Consider the following 16,981-nt stretch of genomic DNA (forward strand, 5'->3'; position numbering starts at 1 on the left):
TGCTACTGTTTATTCGGCAGAACAAGTACAAAAAGGGGTCAGTGAACAATCTGTGCTGAAGGGCAGCAGGCTGTAAACCAAGAGCTCTGTAGCCAGAAGTTACAGGCTGTAGATTCTCCCCTGCAAATTTTCACTGCCTTAACCAGTCAGTGAATCAGCTGTTGATTTATTTTTATTTGTTACAGTATTTATGTACCACCATTCTCAGTCTACAACCCTATATGTACTTTCCTGGAAGTAACCCTTATGGAACCCAATGGGACTTACTTCTAAGTAGATATTCATAGGACTGTGCTGTTGTAGACGTGAGTCTCAGACCCAAGGCAGTTTACATAGGCAGGCTGACCATAAACACCATTTATTTAAAAATCAGATGGGGTTTATAAAGTGTTATTCTACAAGAGGAACTCGCAGAACCTTCCATTTCTGGTCTGGTCCATTTCTGGGCAGGAGGTCTGGTCTAGAGGGTAGAGCCTCCATTAGCCTGAAGATAACATCAGAAGGTCACCAGTTCGAGAACACCGGCAGCTCCCTGAATGGCTGAGAAGGCCCTTGAAACAGCTGACAAGCTGAGCTGAGTGATTCCACCTGCTCTTGGTGTGAGCAAGAGTGTCTTGGCTGCCCTCCATGTGAGAGATGGAGCTGCTTATCAGCCTGCGTGGGAGAACTGGAGGCCAGAAGTGAGACCAAACCAGGAGGATCCATCTGAAATGTTGTTGGTTCTTGAAAGAGAGAACCTCTATGATTGTAAAAATCCCCTTGAGGGATTCAGAAACGCCTGCCTATGTAAACCATAGGCTTGACTTGAATAAAGTCAGAGGAGTAACCTGATGACCAGAAAGGCGGTATATAAATACCGTGTTGTTATTATTATTATTATTTCTCCAGATATCTCCCTTCAGAGTGCACTTGTCATCCTGGCTGCACAGCTCTTGCACTTTCCAAGCTTCCACAGGCAGCTGCAAAACACACCTCAGGCTGGTTCTCAGGTTGTTATCCATTTCTTGCCAGTTTCTTGTCTTGCCTCTAGCTAGCAGCTTCCAGTCACCCATCCAAAGTGAGACCTGAGGTGATCCAGCTTAACTTTCTTAGGCAAGGCGGTTACTCAACCTCCAGATAAGTTGGCAAAGGCAATTTGAATTGAGGCGGGGGGGGCAGTGCGCATTAATGTTTGGTAGAATTCCTCAGTGTGTGGAGGTTCTGCACAGCCATGATGATCAACAGCAATTGGTTCCTTTCTCCCTCAAATGATTCTGCCTCTGCTGCCTTACTACTCCTGATATCTGGACTCAGTGGTGGACTTCCCCCTCCCTGCCCCCATGGCAAAGGTCTGTGGACCCGCCCCCCCAGCACAAAGTAGCCCCCCACCTCCAAAGCACAAAGCCTTGCGTGACCATAGGACAGACTGAAGAAGTGTTAGAACGCTTCTCTATAGTCTTAAACTGTATTTTCGGAAAACCAGAAGTGCAGTTTCTGACCACATCAGGAGCCTCGCTGAGATTTTCTGCGTGGACCCAAAGTAGCGCAGGCCCAGTGCCCAGGGCATTTGCCCCATTCAGCCAGCACTGGGTCTGCTGCTGTCTGGAATCCCTTCTGAGATACCTTAGAAGGCCAGGTACAAGGCATTGGCACCAGGAAGCATGCATCTTGTTGTCGTGTGCGTCCCGGGAGGCATCTGGTGGGCCGCTGTGAGATGCAGGAAGCTGGACTAGATGCACTTTGGCCTGATCCACCAGGGCTCTTTTATGTTCTTAGGTTATGATCTCCTGTGGGATCCCTACTCTTTTATTTCCTTCAAATCCCTCCTTTGGCTCCCCCCTCACCCCAGTCTCGTTAACCTACTGTAGCTAAATCGAAGAACTGTACATGAAAACTGTAAATCCTTGCCCAGGTATCCCTCCTTTTCCTCCATTGTCTCCCTGGACTCTATTTTAGACTGTGTGTCCCTTGGGTTGTGAATCATCTTTTTCTCTATTATAAAGCCCCATGTAAATGCACAATAAATAAAAATACCTTTCCTCCATCATTACAAACGGCCTTTTTTCAAAGAGAGGCTTTTAGTTTATTGAACTACTTGTGACAGAGGCCTCATTGTGCCTCAGTGTCTGAGCAGAGCTTCAGTATTGAGCTTTTTAATAACACGTTCAGCCACCTGTGCTTAACTTGTTGACCAATTAGTTGGTTAAAAGGAAATGATTAACTCATGAAAAATTCTGTAATCGGTTGATAAAAATGCACTTTTGTTATTTCTGTGACATGCTGGCTGAGTGTGCTTTTGTTCTGATTTTTTTCCATATCCCATTTTGTCCCCAGATTTATGACTTGCTCAGTTCCAAGAGCATAAGGCGGAATCCATAAATATTTATAATTTAATCTACCCTAGAAGTCTGTGCCTTGAAAAAAAAATTATTTAAATGAACACCCACCCTAATTCTCAAATAGGTTATTACCTTGCCCTTTTTATGTTGACGTTTTCAAAAGGTCAGGACAGTGAAAAGTGTTTTTCTCCTGTCTCTAGAACATGCTATTAGGTTAACTGCTGTTCCTCCAGGTTTCTTTCCAATATTGAGTTGCTTTCATTAGTCACACCTTAATTACGTTGATTTCATTTTCACATACTTGTCATTCAAACTGCTTAGCAGTTAAAAGGAGGGTGACGAAGGAAGCTAATCAGTGACATGCAGGCGTTATGGAGGAATTAAGGTAGAAACTGTCTACCTCTAAGCTTCTGCTCCGAATTACATTTTTAAAAATATAGTTACCATGCAAGATGTTGCCCAGCAGCTCTGTGAAGTCCACAGGCAAGACAGGGAAGTTCTAGACCTGCATTGCTCATTGCCCAGTGACACCTGTTATCTACCTAGGACTACACTGCATAGAGGTTCCATTGAGCTATCATGACTACTAGCTATTGGTAGACTCATCCTCTGTTAATTGACCTAATCCCTTGTAAGGGGAGGGACTGGAGATGACTGCAGGCTGAGCAAACCCTAGAGTTTAGTGCTCATATGCCCCTTCCTGCTTTTATTGGATTAGCAGTCGAATGGGGGGGGATGACTACTGGTAGAACAATTCTTTGCCACTATCCCAAGCTAAGGAGACCAGGCAGAGGGGGACCATCTGGGGAAAAACTGCCTTTCTCAGGAGTGTACAGAACCTCAGGGGTTCTTATTTAAAATCAAATCACAGTAGTAGCTGCAAGAGATCCAATGTGACAACCCATCACAGGCCCAATCCAATTCAACTTTCCAGTGTCAATGCAGCCCTGAGGCAAGGAAACAAACATTCCTTTACCTTAGTAAGGTCTCTCACTGCCTTTCCCACTGCATGATGCAGTGCACTACCATTGGCATTGCTGCATCAGTGCTGGAAAGTTGGATAGAATTGGGCCCCAAATTACCTGTGAAGGTGGACTAGGCAGCCAAGGAGTCAAATAGCCCAATCCTAACCAACTTTCCAGCACTAGTGCAATCCTGAGATAAGGGAACAAATATTCCATTACCCTGACGAGGCCTCTGTGACTACCACCGCAGGATGCAGCGAATGCCCCATTGGAATGGCTGCTTTGGTGCTGGAAAGTTGGTTATGTCTGGGCTGAAAACAGAGCATTAAAAACCCCAAAGGAAAAGGATTTAAATAAAATGAGAGAAGGTGGCAGAAAAAAGCATAGCAAGCAGGCTGATGACAAATGTCTGCACTTGGTGGAATGAGAAAGAAATGACTTGGTCAGATTGGAGGTGGGAGGTCTGGTCTAGAGGGTAGAGCCTCCATCTGCCTGAAGATAACATCCGCAAGGTCGCCAGTTCGAGGCCACCGGCACCGTGCGACCTTGGAGCAGCTGACAAGCTGAGCCGAGTTATTCCATCTTTTCTGAGCATGGGAGGATGGAGGCCAGAATGTGAAGCCAGATCGGAACGAAACACCTTGAATGTAGTCGTTCTTGAAAGAAAGAACCATCTTTGAAATTGTAAAAATCCCTATTTAATAGGGATTTAATAAAGCCTGCCTATGTAAACCGCCTTGAATAAAGTCTTGAATAAAGACCAAGAAAGGCGGTATATAAATACCTGTTATTATTATTATTATTTATCTAGAAACACACAGCAGAGTGAGGTGGGTAGTTACTTGAGAGAGAAGCACCCAGAACACCAACCTAGAGCTTTCCAGGCTGGCTTGGAGTGAAAGAGCGAGCAAAGAAAATTAAAACCCAGTTGTAATCCACTTTCCAGTGCTGATGTAGCCCCAAGGTCAGGGCACTTATGTTCGCATACCTTGAGGAGCCCTCTATGACTGCCCCCCCCACACTGCAAGATGCAGCACACAGCCCATTAGCACAGCTGCATCAGCACTGGAAAGTTGGTTAGGACTGGGCTGTTAATTTCCCAAACCAGTGGTTCCCAAACTTACCTGGTGCACGACACCCCCACAGCCTCTTCTTCCTGGCTCAGCTGGGCACCACCATCTTGGGTGTCATGAAATCTCCTGTGATCCAAGATGGCGGCACCCAGATTTTGTGAGATTGCATGAGATCCAAAGTGGTGGTGCCCCAGGGGAACAGGTTGGAGAGGCACCAGCTACATCCAGTGGCATCCTGTGAGTGTGCCACAACACCCTAAGGCACACTCGGGGTCAGGACCCACTAGGAGGGTTGCAACCTTATTTCAGGTGGGTCCTGAAGCACCTAGCTTAGCCGCCATTGAATGCAGAGCTGAAAATACAAGTTACAGAACTGCTTGGCAGTGCAGGCTCCCAGTGGGAGAGAGGCATGACGCTTTGCCTGAATGGGTGGAAAGATGGAATGCTGGGAAGAGGGGAGGGTTGTGTAGTTGGAGAAGGATCCAAGTCTGCTCTCTGCTTTGACTTCCTAGCTGGAATGTTTGAATTCTGAGTTATACAATAAAGCAGCACGAACGTGCGATGTAATGAGACCTTTGACCGATTGCAGGTTTGAAACCTAAATTGATGTTACTTCCAGCCATGGCATCACTTCCAGGTTGATGACATCACTTCTGGAGGGTCCCGACAAGATTTTCATTCTAAAAAGTGGGTCCTGGTGCTAAAACATTTGAGAACCACAGTCCTAAGGCATCAGGAGGCACACTTTGGGAACCCCTGCCTCAAACACATCATCCCCAGGAAGAGGAGAACAGAGTGGAAGAGGAAGTGTGGAGTAAAGAATAGTGGTGAACTGGAGAGACTGACACTCTGGCTCACCACTCTTTGTTCCTTCACATTTCTCCTTCTGCTCAGTTCCATTTCAGGGAGCACAGGAAATGGGTGGGCAGACAGATGGACATCTTGCCAATTTGCTGCTAGAGGCTGCTAGCAGTGGCCAGGCTGGACTTTTCTTCTGGAGGCGCCAATGACCAGATGCCATTTGTCTGGGGACGCCAATGACCAGGATGCGTTTAACTAGGACAGGATCATTCAGGACACAGATATCCTAGTATCCTGTAACCCTCCTCTCCCCATGGACGCTTTGTCTGCAGGGAGACTACATGGCTTAAAAGTAGAGTTGTCATGTAGGATGCATGCCTGAGAAGGGGGTCTGGTCATGTCACAAGGCCAGGCCAGGTGGTGCCACAAGACTGCCAGTCCTTGAAAGAGGGATGGGAAACCTGGTACTCAGCCTTTTTGTCTCAGGACAAAACCTGTCCAGGTCATTTGGGGTTGTGTGGGGTTCTGGCCGCCTCTGAAACAGTCACAACTGTGTGCAGTTCAGGTTTTTCCAGGTCAGGCACATGGCAATGCTCATGCTGGATTTTTCCAGATAGTCCCTTTGAACTGAAGGAGTCATCTTATGCCTCTGATTGCAGAATGTTTTGTGTGCATATGGTACAAATCCTTCCACTCTGGCTCGCCACTTGCATCCAGTTCTTTGAATGGTTCTATCGTTGATGGTCAACACTAATCCTGCTAAATAACCCCAATGCCTCCACCTGCTCCCCAAACCTCCCCAGACCTTCACCTGCATACACACTCGTCATCTGAACGTAGCTGATCCTGGAGCAGGCTGGAAAAAGACAGATGACTGTTTTAAAAAAGGAAAGGAACAGCCAACTGTTCACAGAGCCAGCAGTTTCCATGCCAACACTATTCCCTAGGGTGTATCTAAGGAGAGACAAATGCCGTGAAATGAAAAGTAAGCCTGCTTCCGATGGGAATCCTCTTCCAGAAGTGTGTGTGTTTGCTTTCCATGCATCCCTCCAAGTTAATCTCTAGACGTGCTGATTTACATTTCCGTGCTCAGTCATTAAGGTTCTGCCATTTGCCTCCTTCGCTCCCCACACTCCCCTCCACCTCTCCACTCCCACACAGTGTGAGAGCTCACACAGTATCATGCTGCAGGACAAATAGTCTTTTCTTTGTGTAAACAAGGGTGTCTATATACAGTAACTAGTTTAGAACGTTTATTCCTGACATGTTCCTTTTTGTGTGCAGTGATCCCCACCCATAGATGCGCACTCGTTCAGTGTGAGCCCTTACCTTCTACTCTGAAGGGGTGCAGCCCAGAAACAAGTCTAGCACCTTCATGTGATCTCTCTCCAGGGACGAACACTCACTTCAGTTGCAGGTCCTCTCTAGGAAATCCACTCTCCTGGCAGGTGTAGAGGCAGAATGGCAAATGGGAATATAAATTTTGGTTGGAAGATGGCTGGAGGGGGGCCAATTTAACACAAATCAGGCACATACACACTCAAGGGGGGGGAGAGCTGCTGACAGATGCTACTGGCAAATCCCCTCCCTCTCAGCTGGATCAAGTGCATGGAAAGCTAGGAAAGGTGGGATTTTGGCCATAGCACATGCCTTGATATGCAGCCTCGATTCCTGGAATCTCCTGCTAAGGCTGGGAAAGGACCTTGTCTGAAATCTGCATAGACAATACTGACTTGATATACAATAGTTTTAGTTCCTACAACCCACCTGTGTGGTTTCCTTTGCTGTCTCAGTGTGTTGTTGTATAGTGAGCCTTAAGCCTGTACGTCTCATATAAATTTGTATCATGGAGGAGGAGGGGAGCAAGAGTGCCACACCTACTCCTACACCCTACTCCAATGTGCTTCTGAACCCATCCTCTCCATTAGGGCCAGCTAAGACGAGGCAGCATGCCAAACTGCCTCCCCTATCTGATGATGGAGTGCCAGGAGCGCCTGCTCCTCCTACTCTCCAGTGTCCAAGCTGAGCACTCTCCTTGCCTCCACATTTCCTCTCTGTGCTCCTCCTCCTTTTCCAGTCCAGGGAATGGAAGGAGGAAAAAGAACAGTGGAGGCAAGTAAGAGGACAGAGATGGGCACCCCATCAACTCTCTACCTGCTGTTACCATTTTAGTTGGACGCATGGATGGGCCAGCCCTGTCATCCGTGACTGGAACATCCCTGGTTGGTGCTCCTGGGGATGATGATCTCTCCCTGTGTTCAGTGTTTGTTGTTGCAGAAAAACACAAATAATGGGGAGGTAGGAACAGGGCGGGGCTGAGACTCTTGCACTGCCCCCCACACTTTGCTTGGACTTTGTCTACACAATAAATCATGCCTGAATCATATCATGGGAAAATACAGAGATTTAACAGTTCTATGTCTTTCACAGGCAAATCGACCTATGCACCTTTTAAAGAATTAGAAAAAGCATTGTTGTTTCTATTATGGCCTGGAAGAACAATGAGCATAGTCGCCTGTTGTCCAGGCAGGTCAATACAGAAACCAGCAACGGAGCATTCTGTTTTCTTTTGCAGATGTCCAAGTGAAAACATTTATTGTGGCATGAGTGTTCATGGGTAAAAGCCCACTTCAGCAGCTGCCAAGGTGAGGGCAACTTTTTTCTTTTCTTTTTTCAGTGTAAGTGTTGTATTAGATACGCACCAATGTTTTGATATTTGTTTTCTTCATTGGAGGAAGACTGAACACCTTCTTCTTCTTCTTCTTCTTCTTCTTCTTCTTCTTCTTCTTCTTCATTGTTGTTGTTGTTGTTGTTGTTGTTGTTGTTGTTACTACTACTACTTCACAAAACAGTTTACATAACAAAATAAATAAATATGCCTTTTAGTTTCCTGGAAATCAGAAGGGAGATTAGCAGCTCAGTCCTGCCCACTAATCTCCCCCCTCCCTTTTTAGCAAGACTGACTTTTAATCTGTTCTACTCCTACTGTTTTGAGTCTGTGGTACTGTTTTCCTGCGCTGTTTCCTTGGGGTTTGTGTGTGTTGCAGTTGTGACCTCCTCCTGAGGCTATGGTTTGAAGAACAGGCTAGAAATCCTTAAAATAAATAAATATTATATTCATACATTGGCTGCCTGTTTGGAACATGTTTCTGCAAGCCTGATAGCAGATTTTAGATTGGAGCCAAAAAAATTAGTGTGTTTAACAGGCTTTCCTTGGTCTTTGACCACTCTTTAAGGATCTGGCCATGTGGTTGCTAGAGCCAAATGAAAGTGGGGAGGTTGACTCATACTCTTCTTTGTATCACCTGCACTGACTTCCTGTGCATTTCCAAGGGTACTTCAAAGTTGGATCTGGGCATTGATACTTAAAGGGCCGCCCCGCCCCTGCCTTCATGAATCGCCCAACCTGCAAGAACATCTGCGGGGCTCCATTTTGTGTTCTGCCTCCAAAGGAGATGGCGGTTACCCTCACAGAACACTCTCAGCCGTGGTGCCTAGTCTCGGGAATGCCCACCCTCAGGAGTTAAGAAGACCTCTTTGCTTGCCAGTGCTTGAAAGCCAACTGAAGTCTCTCTTTGGTCAGGCTGACCTTGGATAATTTGTCCCCTTAATGCCACATAGTGTGTGTGTTTGTTGTGTGATTTGTATTGCTTAAGGGCCCAAATCCTAACCAACTTTCCAGCTCTGACATAGCTCTGTTAATGGGGCATGTGCTGTGTCCTGTTGGGTGGCAGTCAACGGAGGCCTCCTCAAGGTAAGGGAATATTTGTTCCCTGACCTTGGAGCTGCATTGCCCTTAGGATTGTGCTGGAAAGTTGGCTAGTATTGTGACCTGTCTGTTTTTCTATTGATTTATATTGTTATTAATTTATTTTTTATTGTTATAAAAACCTCCATGTTTTAGAGGTAGCATATCATAGGATAGATAAGGAGTGGCAATAGGATACAGAAGTGGTTCCCAAACCTTTATGATGGGCAGTTTCCTTGACCTACTCTGGCCATGGCTTCCTATCAGGGCTACAATCCTAAACATTGTATAGGGTGGCAGGTTTTTCGCGAGGATCCTGCGGCTCCCCTGGCTGGTTTCTGTGGCTCCCCACAGATTGGGAACCAGTGGGATAAAGGAATCCTGTTGTCTTCTGCAAGATGCAGGAAGCTGGCCCTTTGCCTCCTCTGATGCGGTGTTTTTCACTTGGAAGCCACCTTGCACTTTATTTTCCAGGATTGGAAAGGCAGCATACTAAATGTTTAAAAGAAATCAAATAAGAAATGTTAAAGAATCTGTTTGGCTAGTGTGGGAAGCAGGTGCTGGACTGGTTAGGTCTGTGGTCTGATCTAGCTAGGTTGTTCTTGTGCTCTTCTGAAAGATGCTGAGCTATTCAAGGATTTCAGAGAATGCAAACAGCACATTTGCACAATGGGCTCGAATTTTCTGTTGCAAAGGAATACGGACAATGGTTCAATCTATGCTGCTAAGATTAAGCTTTTTTAAACCAAATTCTTTCCCCAGTAAGTAATAAGCAAGCCTATGAATAACAGAGAGCTTTTAATCCTGACCCAAAAGTGGGCCGTGTCCAGGAAGGGGACTTTAATCTTGCAGCCACGTCCCAGTGTTCAAGCAGCCCTGGTGCCAATGCCAGATTGCAAAGGCAGTGCTGCTTGCTGCCTGTCTCTCTGCTACATAGGAAATGAACTTTGTATTCTGGTGCACAACCGGAGCCGTGCTACTGAATTAACACATCAAATTGCCTGAAAGCGGAAATTGAGCACCTGATTGGAAGTGTGCCTTATAAATATTAAACCTGGCTGCCTTCTAAATATAGAAAGCCTATTAAAGCGTCAAGCTAATCAACAGATGGCCCTTGCAGCCCTCTGCGGCGACATTAGGAGAGGAACCCAACTCATCACTTGACCTTTTTCCTCTCTCTCCGGTGGATTACTTTCTGGAGTAAGGAACAAGCATGAGAGCAAAGCCTGTGTGTGGAGCTGGCACCTCCCTCGCTCCCCCAGTGGGTTGCTGGGTTAATCTGGCTGTGCTGAGCTGCTTTGGTGTCTGTGAAATCTTAAAGAGGTGCTTAGACAGAGACTGAGGATTACTGAAGACGTGATTTGCAGAGAGGGGGTGGGGCTGAAGTCTCTGGAGGAAGGTTATGCTGCTGGGTCTGGTTTGTTGCAAGCTGTGTGGTCATGGTAAATGTTGAAGGTTTAGAAGCTTGTCATGACCTCCCCCATTGCCACACCCCACAAAAACTATACAGCAAAAAATAATAATAATCAACTTTAAATTTCTTCATTCGTGTTTTCTTTGCCTGCCTCTTATCCCTATTTTGCTTCATTTAGAGATTGCTCATTTCACCCCAAACCCATGGCTGAAAACAAATGTCTAAAAATGGAATTTAAAAAAATCTCAGATACGTATCCAGATAAATATAAATATAAAAGGCATTAAAAGTGCTACCCTCTCTCTGAGCCTCAGCTCCTCAGTTTTTATATGGAGAATATTAACACTCCAGTTGTAGAGGGTTCTTATTCTCCTCCTCATTGTAAGGGTTCCGTCAAGATAATAAATGTGATAAAAAGCAATATGCAAATATTATGTATTCTTCTCTGAGGCTGTATGTTTTAATAGACTGGTCCATGTGGATGAATGACACATTTGAAAAACACACCAGTATATCTGGAAAATCACTAGACTTGTAGCAAATTCCTTGGCAGGGGTGTGTGTCCAAAACGTACCTTTGCATGAAAAGGGATATGAAGTTCATACACTGCTTTTGTTGTTACCTTAAGACACTCCTTGCTGAAGAGGTTTTTAACTTGAAGTGACGATTAATAGTCTTTTTAAGACTACTCATTTGGTTTTATTTATTTCATTTTTGGTGGTTTTCATAGATGTATTTTGTTGTAAGCCACCTTGAACTTCTGAAAAGCAGGGAGTTAATATGTTTAATTAAATAAAAGAGGGAGGGGGCAGGAATGGGAAGCATAATGATAACTTCCTGATTTGTCAGGAGCAACCCCCAAATGCCGTCTTGACTGGGATGCGTCACATTCTTCATACATACAATTTTGCATTTCATGTGAAAGTACCTTAAATCAGGAATGCACAACTTGTGAATCCCTGCCAGGATCCTTGCATCCCTGAGGCTAATTGTGGCAGCTGCAGCAGGCAGTGGATTGGTGGGGGTACCCACCCAGTGGCCTCCACTACTCCCCCTCGCTGGATTAGAAAAGGAAGAGCTGGATAGAGCAGAAGAGGCCACTCCCCCTTTCCTTTTCAATCTAGAGAGTGGGTGTCAGAGACTGGGACATAACCAGGTAGAGAGAGAGAGACACACACACACACACACACACACACACACTCATATAGTGAATCAGCCCATTGGCCCATCAGTCGCAGGGTTGTCTTCACAGCCTGGGAGTGACTTTTCAGGGTTTCAGGTTTGGGGGTCTTTCTTGGCCCTGCTTGAACATTCTGCTAAGGACTGGAATTGCCTGAAACCATAAACCGCTTCGTACAACATAGAGTGGCACAGACCGATCCCTTGAACTGGAAAACTCCCAAGTTTTCTTGTCCTACGCCACCCCTTTTGGTGCTGAATGTTCCTTGTGGGAGGAGCTGGAGGGAGCGGGGCCCTGGCACAACCCCTCCATGTTTCTTGAAAATCCAGGCAGACAGCAAAGCCCCAGAGTCTGGTGGATCACTGCAAGCTGTACAGGTGTTAGAGGGGAATGCAGATGAGGGCTCCTTTGCTCCATAGTACAAAGAGGCGCTGTCCTTTCCCTCCGTTGTCTCAGTGCCAGAGTGAGTGCTTGCTTTCCAGTCGCTCTGACTGTGTTGCTCTTGTTGAGACTTCTCCCCTGCCCTGACTCTCTTCTGGGTGCTGAAAGCTTTTCATCAATATAGCGCAGAAATCTTCTGACTGACTCCCTGCCACAAGTAGCCCTCGATCAGCCCTGCTGACTGAAAGATTTAACCACTGAGTGTTATCTATAAATCACTTGAGATAGGTGGTGAAGAGAGAGCAGTAAATGTTTCACACTTGCTGGTGAACCAAAGCCTAGATTTCTAGCTGGGGTCATCAGAGATTTTCTATCTCCTTGGCTCCGTTTCATTTCAAAGCCTTGGTACTGAAGGGAATTGCACCACTTCCCCTTTCATGAGTTGCTTGGTTTATAGAACTAGAAATCTAAGTTTCTGCATGTACCCGAATTGCGCTGTGTGGAGCTCCCGCTGGCATAAGTCGTACCAGTCGTCCTCTTACCTGCACTTTGAAATCTAAATGACTATGGAGGAATTCCAGGACTTTCTCACCTTGTGGTGAGATTTCCCTTAAAACGTTCCTTTGCAGAGCCTGCCGAAGACCTCCTAGAGCAGGGGTGTCAAACATCAGGCCCGGGGGTGCTGTCACTGCTGAAAGGGCGGCCCACATGATAACTGGGCTCTCCCATATCTTGAAATATGATCAAGATTTGTATATTTTCTCTTCTGTCATTTGCAGTGAATGAGTTCCTAAGTGAGAAAAGAAGTTTATTTCTGGTTATCACCTGTTTAATGAGACATCAGTTTCTTCCTAATAACATCACTTCCGGCCCTCAGCAGGCATAATGAATGCCCACTGTATTAAACAGGTTTGACACCCCTGTCCTAGAGTGTGACAGAGCACATCAGAAGCCACTTCCCTTCCATACCCAGAAGTCTGCCAGCATCACTACTGCTTCTCCCTGGGTGTTGCTCCCTGATTCAAAAAAGAGAGGAATGGACTAGAGGAGGGGAGAAGGGTGGGCTAGAGTAATCCCAGAGAGAGGAACCCACCACGCTCCTTTCCTCCACATTCCCTCTGCTCCTCTCTTCCTTTTCAAATCCTAGGAGAGGGAAGAGCAGTGGATAAGATTTCCCCCTGCCAATTACCCACCTGAGGCAACTGTCTCAGTTGACCTCATGAATGGTTCAGCCCTGACACTGAGAATGCTAATGTCTCCCATTCTGCAGTGTAGTGCACAGTTTAGTAGAAACTGTCACTTCAAACATAACAGTAAAATTCTTAAAAAAAAAAAAAAGAATCTGGTAATGCCTTTGCTTTTTTTTAACACCACTATATAATTAAGCCTTGATCAGCAGCTTGCTCTTATAATGCAGCCAAAGAACCAGAGGTCACCTCAGCTTGAGGTTCCCTTTGCTGAGAGAGATTTTGGCTTCCTGAATACGTGTTATGTTAGTTTAATGTGGGGGCAAGCAGTGGGGCAGCTGTGCTACAGTGACCCTGTGGAATGAAACAGGGAGGGTTCTATTCTAAGTGCTGCGCATAACCCAGAGCCACAAATCCCCCGGCACCCACAGCTCCAAATAACGGCAGGATTTTACACACAGTTTCCAAACAGCATGCCAACATTGCCTACTTAAGTATTGAGGTAGGGGCTGGCACTCTGTTTCTTTGCAATAATAAAGATGTTTAAGAAAAAGAACAGCTTGTGTTGCCAATATTAAATAGGCTGGGGAATGTTGATCTTCATGTTATTCTGAGTAAGTTAATATTGCTGAGTAGGGAAGGTGCAATTGCGAGGGGGGGGGGGAAGAATCACTAGTGAAAAGCAAGGACGTTCTCCACAGAAGAAGCCTGGCCCTGCTCTTGCCTGTTTTGGTCTGACTCATGGATGTAACACAGGCTGCGCAGGCCAGGACTGGGCTGGAGGCAGCCACGTAGTTAGAGGGTGTCAGGGTTCCCCTGGCTTACCTGGGAGTAGAGCTGCGCAGGCGCAAGTCCCTAGGCTGGGCAGCTGCTGCAGCAGCAGGAGGAGAGAGCCTGCCTCAGCCCCTGCAGCTGGCATGGGAAATGGAGCCATGGGGCTGTCAAGGGCAGACCCCCATGCCCGCCATAGCAGTAGGGCAGCAGCAAGGCCAGAGGGGTTTGGCCTGCAGACTCCTGGGAGCAAACTACAGCAAGCCGTGACTGGGCACTTAGCGTAAACCACACCTGTTCCTGAGGCCGGCGCTGGGGCCGTGGGGGACCAAGCCCGTCCCTGACCGACTGGGCGAACCTCCAGCAGACGGCTCAGAGCTCCAGGGCTTGCAGTTGCCCCCTGGCTTGCCAGTCTGCAGGGGCAACACTGCCCACGAGCTCAGTCTACTCCAGGGGCAAGGGGGTGGGAAGCAGTCCCTGCAGCCTGGCTGGCAGGCAGAGCAGGAGAGTGAGGCACAGGTGAGAAGGCTCAGGTGGACAGCATTATGAGACCCTCACAGGGAGGCAGGGGTGGAGCCTAAGGGGGCTGGTCTCCAGCTTAAAGCCCAGCCCGGCCAGGGATGAGGGCAGACCTGGCTAAGACACTGTCTGGAGCAGAAGCTGGCTAGCCCGTGAGCCAAAGCGGCCTGGGACTAGGATAGTCCCAGATAGTGGGGAGAAGGACCTGGGTGATGTAAGCCCCTTCCCTCACAACCCTGCTGAGGCCACTTGGGCCGGGCTGACATTGCTGAGGCCAGACCCCGAGGTGCCCTGCTGCTGCCTCCTATTACCCAGGGGTCCCCCAGGCCCGACCGAGGGGGAGCAGAGCGCTAGGTTTTGCAGGGAGCCGCACTGTGGCATGCAAGTAGCCCCTCCCCTTCAGAGCCACTCCAGGCAGTGGGCGTAAAATGGAGGCAATCTGGGCAGTGGCGTTCCAAGCATGCACCTCTGTTTTGCTCCCGCTGGAATGACTTCAGAGGGGAGGGGCTGCTTGCACACTGTGGTGAGTCTCCCTGAGAAACTTAGTGCAGTGCACCTCCTCTAGCTGTGTCACTGGCTGTAGGCAGCCATTATGGGAATCCACACAGAAGAACGTCTGAGCAGAAAGAGCCTCAGTGGATCAGGCCAAAGGTTCGTCTGGTTTTCCACTGTGGCCAGCCTTGAGTGAGGCCCCCAAACAGGGCTTGAATGCAATAGTTCTCTCCCACAGATGCCCCCTTAGGCAGTCTGTGTCATTCCACCCCTGAAGTGGGAGGGTCTAACCATCGTGGCTGAGAGCAATTTTTAGACCTCTCCACCCCTATGAGCATGTCCATTTTTAAACCTTCTAAATCAGAGATCTTCAAGGTATGGGCTGAAGCCACCCAGCCTCAGGTGAATTGTGGCAGCATTGCCACAGACATTTTGTTTTGAGACTTCCCTCCCTTTGCTGCAGAGATCCTCTCTGGCACTAGAAGCATTTGGGTCATTCAACATTACATAGCCATATGACATCACCAAGCCCCACCACTTGAGTCTTGGGTTTAGGGGTGCCTGTGACCTGGGCACTTGACCTGCCTTTATATTTATACCAGGCTTTGTCAATCTTGTGGGCTGGCGCTGTGGACCTTGTACCTCTCCACCTCTGCCTGGAGAGGATTCTGAGACCTTGAGCAAGAGCAGCAGCAACAGCTACGTCATGGCACCAGCACTTGCAATTTCTAGTTCAAATGCTGACACAGGTTGTAATGTCACATGATGAACCACAGAAAGAAGCAGTTTTCTTAAAGTGGATATGCTTGAACACAAGCCTTCCTGGCAGCCCTGGTCTTGGACTTATTGGCACTCCGGGCTAGGATGGACACCTATTAGACAGCTGGCAGATGTGTAGTGAGTGGTCTGAGAGCTTTTCCCAGGCACATCTAAGTCTGCTGTTTCTCCCAAAGGTATTGTAGGCAGTGATAGGCGATACTATAGCAGCCGGCAACATTAGAGATTCTAAACTGTCCCACTTGTTACCAAGGCTGCTGGGTGGGGAATTATTTAATAAATGTTTCCCTTGAGAAGGACACAAGATGATCAGTCCTGCCCCTTCCAAGGAAAAAGTAGCTAAGGTAAAGCAAAACAGCACTTTGACAAAAGCTGGATACTAAGTGAACTTTAAGCAGAAATAAGGAACTCTGGGCCCAATCCTAAAGACTGCATGCTGGCTTACTGCTGGCACGCACTGTTGCAAACATGCCGTAAGTTTGCACTGAGATGGGCAGAATGGAGGGGGTCAGGGTTGAGGGAAGGGAGGGGGTGATTATTGGCAGCAATTGCTCTGCCAATATCCTATCTCCTTTCCTGGCCTTGATCCACCTCCCCTGGTCCACTTCGAGTTGTGCCAGCCAAAGAGCTGGTGCACATCCAAGTAGACCTATCAAACTAAAGCTTATCTCGTGGTAAGGGAGCAAACATTCTCAAGGAGGCCTCCAGGACTACACCCCCCCCCCCCCAGGATACAATATGCACTCCATTAGGTGGGGTTTTTTTTAGTTAGGATTAGGCTGCTACCTTTTTTCTAAACTAAAAAGCCCCTCCAAGTTGTAACCTTTCCCCAAATCTTAAGTTGAACTTGAAATGGAGGTTTGCCTTTCAAGTGCACCATTCATTTTATTTAGAGACAGTAAACATAAGTATATTGCAAATAAATAAAATGATCCCCTATATCAGAGCATATTTTCCAGTATGTGATGAGCACACACATTCTTGAAAGAAGCCAGTTGATGTGATTTGTCAATTTCTTTCAGCAGAGGACCCATCTGTCAGTTTATCCACTTGTGCCATGTCTAATGGCTTAACAACCACTTCATCACTGTTGGTGAAGATGTCAATTTCCATCACTGGGCCAACACAGTTTTTTGCTGTGAAAAAGAGGTTCACAAATAACATCTTAAATGCCTTGTGACCATCATCTTCTGTAGAGTTTTAAATGTGTCAGGTTATCAAAGTTTAGCCTCTCTCTGTCATATCACCTGTCATCTCACACAGATTTTTGTTGCGAGGGAGGGGGGAGCAGAGTAATCAGTGAAAGTACCCCCTTCCTACGGTATGATATTCCACTATGCAGGTAAGTTGCTGTA

General features: G+C 47.1%; 1 protein-coding gene across 1 annotated transcript in view; it reads left to right on the forward strand.

The window, feature by feature from the left end:
- SMPD3 (sphingomyelin phosphodiesterase 3) overlaps positions 1 to 16,981 on the forward strand; it is a 190,099-nt gene that overhangs the window by 67,535 nt on the left and 105,583 nt on the right. Inside the window, exon 3 of the mRNA XM_066637360.1 lies at positions 7,733 to 7,802. The gene's annotated coding sequence lies outside the window, so the exon portion shown is untranslated. The remainder of the gene's footprint in view (positions 1 to 7,732; positions 7,803 to 16,981) is intronic.

Source organism: Tiliqua scincoides, chromosome 9 (genome assembly GCF_035046505.1).
Source record: "Tiliqua scincoides isolate rTilSci1 chromosome 9, rTilSci1.hap2, whole genome shotgun sequence".
In the NCBI taxonomy this organism is placed as follows: domain Eukaryota; kingdom Metazoa; phylum Chordata; class Lepidosauria; order Squamata; family Scincidae; genus Tiliqua; species Tiliqua scincoides.